The sequence below is a fragment of the Somniosus microcephalus genome, chromosome 4 (genome assembly GCF_052327205.1).
Source record: "Somniosus microcephalus isolate GS21.2 chromosome 4, FLI_Smic_1.0, whole genome shotgun sequence".
NCBI classification, from domain to species: domain Eukaryota; kingdom Metazoa; phylum Chordata; class Chondrichthyes; order Squaliformes; family Somniosidae; genus Somniosus; species Somniosus microcephalus.
This window is the reverse complement of record NC_140990.1, coordinates 85,523,112-85,528,037: the sequence shown is the minus strand read 5'-3', so window position 1 is coordinate 85,528,037 and position 4,926 is coordinate 85,523,112. Positions and strand designations below refer to the sequence as shown.

At 47.9% G+C, this 4,926-nt stretch overlaps 1 pseudogene; it reads left to right on the top strand.

The window, feature by feature from the left end:
- The first annotated feature begins 744 nt into the window (after positions 1-744).
- LOC147119410 (uncharacterized) lies at positions 745-2,061 on the top strand (annotated as a pseudogene).
- Positions 2,062-4,926: the final 2,865 nt, after the last annotated feature.

The window sequence follows — 4,926 nt, the reverse complement described above, 5'->3', positions numbered from 1 at the left end:
TTCTATGTTCAAGTTTCTGGAGTGGAACTTTAGCCCACAACTTTCTGACTCAGAGGCGAGAGTGCTACCCACTGAGTCACTGGCTGACACTAAAGAACAAGCAGTTCTGACGAAAGGTCATTGACCTGAAACGTTAACTCTGTTTCTCTCTCCACAGATGCTGCCTGACCTGCTGAGTATTTCCAGCATTTTCTGTTTTTATTAAAGAAACGAGGGAGTGATTGCTGACAGGAAGAATGTTCGGTCGTCCTGTGCATGCGCACCTCCCTGGCGGCTGAGGTGAAACACCGACTCGCCCCCACCTGAGCCGTGCACACGTACCAGATGTTGCAGCTCCGCATGTGCACCCAGTGTTCCAACCGCGGAGTTTTGTGCGCTGAGCATGTGCGTTGCGGACCGATTGGGACGGGCGATTGTGGAGCAGGAGGGAGAGCGCGGGGCCATGAGGCGCATGCACGGGACTCAGCGTCAACAGAGCGCTTTCTGCAGCGCGGGGGCTTGTGGGTATTACAGCCGCCATTACTGCTGATCCTTTCAACCAACCTGTGCAGCAGCTGGGGCCTTAAAATCAGCTTCATCGCCCCCAGGTTCGGAAAGGGGAAAATTGAACAACAGTTTGCCTCTGATCCTTTTCTGATCTCAATTTACAGGGTTACAGAAGTGGAGCAGTTACAGGCGGGAAGCTCAGACCAAACATCACGTCAAAGTCTGACAGAGTCGCTCGATTCATCAGGACCTGAATATCATCGGCCTTTGCACATGGAAGGAGAAAGCAGCGATCGCAGCGATGACAAACCGCACACGTGTTTGGTGTGTGGACGCAGATTCAGCCGATCGCCTGACCTGGCGAGACACGTGCACCGTCACACCGGTGAGAAACCGGGTAAAGGTAGGGACGGCGGGAAGGGATTCAGTTTCCCGTCTGCATTGGAAGTTCAACGGCCCAGTCGCACCAGGGACAGTCCGTTCACCTGCTCCATGTGTGGAAAGGGATTTGTTCGTTCATTCCACCTGCAAACACACCAGCGAGTTCACACTGGGGAGAGGCCGTTTCAGTGTTCTGACTGTGGGAAGAGCTTTAAAAGCCCCGGGGAACTGAAGAAACTCCAGCGAGCTCACACTGGGGAGAGGCCGTTTCAGTGTCCTGACTGTGGGAAGAGCTTTAAAAGCCCTGGGGAACTGAAGCGACACCAGCTTGTTCACACTGGGGAGAGACCATTTCAGTGTCCTAACTGTGGGAAGAGCTTTAAAAGCGCTAGGGATCTGGTGTGACACCAGCTTGTTCACACTGATGAGAGACCATTTCAGTGTTCTGACTGTGGGAAGAGCTTTAAACGCCCCAGGGATCTGAAGCATCACCAGCGAGTTCACACTGACGAGAGACCCTTTAAATGTTCTGACTGTGGGAAGAGTTTTAAAAGCTCCCGGGAGCTGAGGAGACACCAACACCTGCACACTGGGGAGATGCCGTTCGCCTGCTCCGTGTGTGGAAAAGGATTCGCTGATTCATCCAACCTGTTGGCACATCAGCGAGTTCACACTGGAGAGAGCCCATTCACCTGCTCCGTGTGTGGGAAGGAATTCACTCAGTCATCCAACCTGCTGATACATAAGTGAGTTCACACTGATGAGAGACCATTTCACTGTCCTGACAGTGGGAAGAGCTTTAAAAGCTCCGGGGAGCTGAAGAGACATTGGCTCCTCCACACTGGGGAGAGACCATTCACCTGCTCCATGTGTGGGAAAGGATTCGCTGAATCATCGAACCTCCTGTCACACCAGCTTGTTCACACTGACGAGAGACCCTTGAAATGTTTTGACTGTGGGAAGAGCTTTAAAAGCTCCGGGGATCTGATGAGACACCGGCTCCTCCACACTGGAGAGAGACCATTCACCTGCTCTGTGTGTGGGAAGGGATTCACTCATTCATCCACCCTCCTGTCACACCAGCTTGTTCACACTGACGAGAGACCCTTGAAATGTTTTGACTGTGGGAAGAGCTTTAAAAGCTCGGAGAGCCTAAAGGGACACCACCGAGTTCACACTGATCATAGAATCTAACAGCACAGAAGGAGGTGATTCGGCCCATCGTGTCTGTGCCGGCTCTTTGAAAGAGCTGTCCAATTTAGTCCCAAACCCCAGCTTTATCCCCAGAACTCTGCAAACTAGTCCTCTTCAAGTACATGTCCAATTACTGTTTGAAAGTTCCTGTGGAACCTGATTCCAGCATCCTTTCAGATGGTGCGTTCCAGATCTTAACAACCCTCTGTGTGAAAACAATTCTCCTCATTTCCCTCTAGTTCTTTTAGCAACTATTTTGAATTTGTGACCTTTGGTTACCGACCCACTTGCCAGAGTGAACAGTTTCTCCCTACTTGCTCGATCAAAACCCCTCATCGTTTTGAACACCTCTATTAGGTCTCCTCTTAACCTTCTCTGCTGTAAGGGGAACAAACCAGCTTCTCCAATCTCTTCACATAACTGAAGTCCCTCATCCCTGGTACCATCCTGGTCAACCTCCTCTGTACCCTCTCCAAGGCCTTGACATCCTTCCTAAAGTGTGGTGCCCAGAACTGTACACAAGACACCAGCTGAGGCCAATGCCCTGCAGCTGTACAAAACCCTGGTTAGACCACACCTGGAGTACTGTGAGCAGTTCTGGGCATCACACCTTAGGAAGGATATATTGGCCTTGGAGGGAGTGCAGCGTAGGTTTACCAGAATGATACCCGGACTTCAAGGGTTAAGTTACGAGGAGAGATTACACAAATTAGGGTTGTATTCCCTGGAATTTAGACGGTTAAGGTGTGATCTGATCGAAGTTTTCAGGATATTAAGGGGAACAGATAGGGTAGATAGAGAGAAACTATTTCTGCTGGTTGGGGATTCTAGGACTGGGGGCACAGTCTAAAAATTAGAGCCAGACCTTTCAGGAGTGAAATTAGGAAACACTTCTACACACAAAGGGTGGTAGAAGTTTGGAACTCTCTTCCGCAAATGGCAATTGATGCGAGATCAATTGTTAATTTTAAATCTGAGATTGATAGGTTTTTCTTACCCAAAGGTATTAAGGGATAGGGGTGTAGGGGTTACGGGGATCAGGTGGGATATGTGTCGGTGCAGGCTCGATGGGCCGAAATGGCCTCTATCTGCACTGTGGGGTTTCTGTGATTCTGTGATTCTGTGATATGTGCCAAAGGCGGGTGTATGGAGTTAGGTCGCAGATCAGCCATGATCTCATTGAATGGCGGAACAGGCTCGAGGGGCTGAATGGCCTCTTCCTGTTCCTATGTTCCTAACTAGTGATTTGTAAAGGTTTAGTGTAACTTCCTTGTTTTTGTATTCAATGGCCCTATTTACAAAGCCAAGTATCCCATACGCTTTCTGAACCGCCTCACCAACTTGCCGTGGCACTTTCAAAGATTTGTGAATATGGACCCCCAGGTCCCTCTGCTCTTGCACCCCCTCAAAATAGTCCCATTTAGATCATACGGCCTCTCCCTGTTGTTTCTCCCAAAGTGCATCACTTCACACTTATCCTCATTTAATTTCATCTGCCTTGTGTCTGCTCGTTTCACAGTCTGTCTCTGTCCTCCTGAAGTCTGCTACTACTATGCTCACTATTTACTACGTTGCCAAGTTTTGTATCATCCATAAACTTTGAAATTGTACACCTATACCCAAGTCCAGGTCAGTTATATATAACAAGAAAAGCAATGGTCCTAATCCCGACACCTGGGGGAACCCACTGCATACTTCCCTCCAGTCAGAAAAACATCCCTCAGCACTGCTCACTGCCTCCTCTCCCTTAGCCAATTATATACCCAAATTACCATCAGCCCTTTAATTCCCTGTGCTTCTATTTTCCGAGTAAGTCTCTTGTGTGGTACTTTATCAAATGCCTTTAGAAAGTCCATGTATATAACATCTGCTGCACTACCTTCATCAACCCTCTGTTACTTCATCAAAGAACGCAATCAGGTTAGTCAGACACGATTTACCTTTAACAAATCCACACTGGCTGCCCTTTATTAACCCATGCTTCTCCAAGTGAGAATTAATTTTGTCCTTGACAATGGTCTCTAGTCGTTCACCCATCATTGACATTAGACTGATTGGCCTGTAGTTACCAGGTTTATCCCTCTCCCCTTTTTTAAACAGGGTATAACATTTACAACCCTCCAGTCCTCTGGCACCACTCCCATATATCTGAGGGAGATTGAAAGATTGTGGTCAGAGCTTCTGCTATCTCCACCCTAGCTTCCCTCGGCAATCTAGGATGCATCCCATCTGGACCGGGTGACTTGTTAACTTTGAGTGATGACAACCTATTGAGCACCTCCTTTCTATCTATTTTTATCCAATTTCTCTACTCCCCCCTCCTCTACTGCAACATTAACTTCATCCTCTTCTTTTGTGGAGACAGATGCTAAGTACTCATTCAGTACCTCAGCCACGCCCTCTACCTCCGTATGATGAGCTCCTATTTGGTCCCTAATCGGCCCCACCATTCCTTTAACTATCCTTTTACTTTTCATATGTTTATAGAAGATTTTTGGGTTCTCTTTTATGTTACCTGCTAATCTTTCCTCATATTGTCGCTTTGCACTTCTTATATCCTGTTTCAATTTCCCCCGCACTCTCTGGATTCTGCCTGGTTTTTGACTGTATTCTGTACCTAACATTTGTCATAAACCTCCTTTTTCTGTTTTATTCTAACCTCGATATCCTCTGTCATCGGGAGCTCGAGCTTTGGACGCCCCATCTTTCCTCCTTATGGGAATATGATTGTGTAGCCAAGTGGGAAAATGCAGTGAATATTTAAGTCCACTAGATGGCGCGGTTCATTTTCCCCTTTAGAATTTGAGAAAAGGGTTATGGGTAAGGCCATGTGATGCCAAAGGAACCTCCCCTTTCTTCACAGCC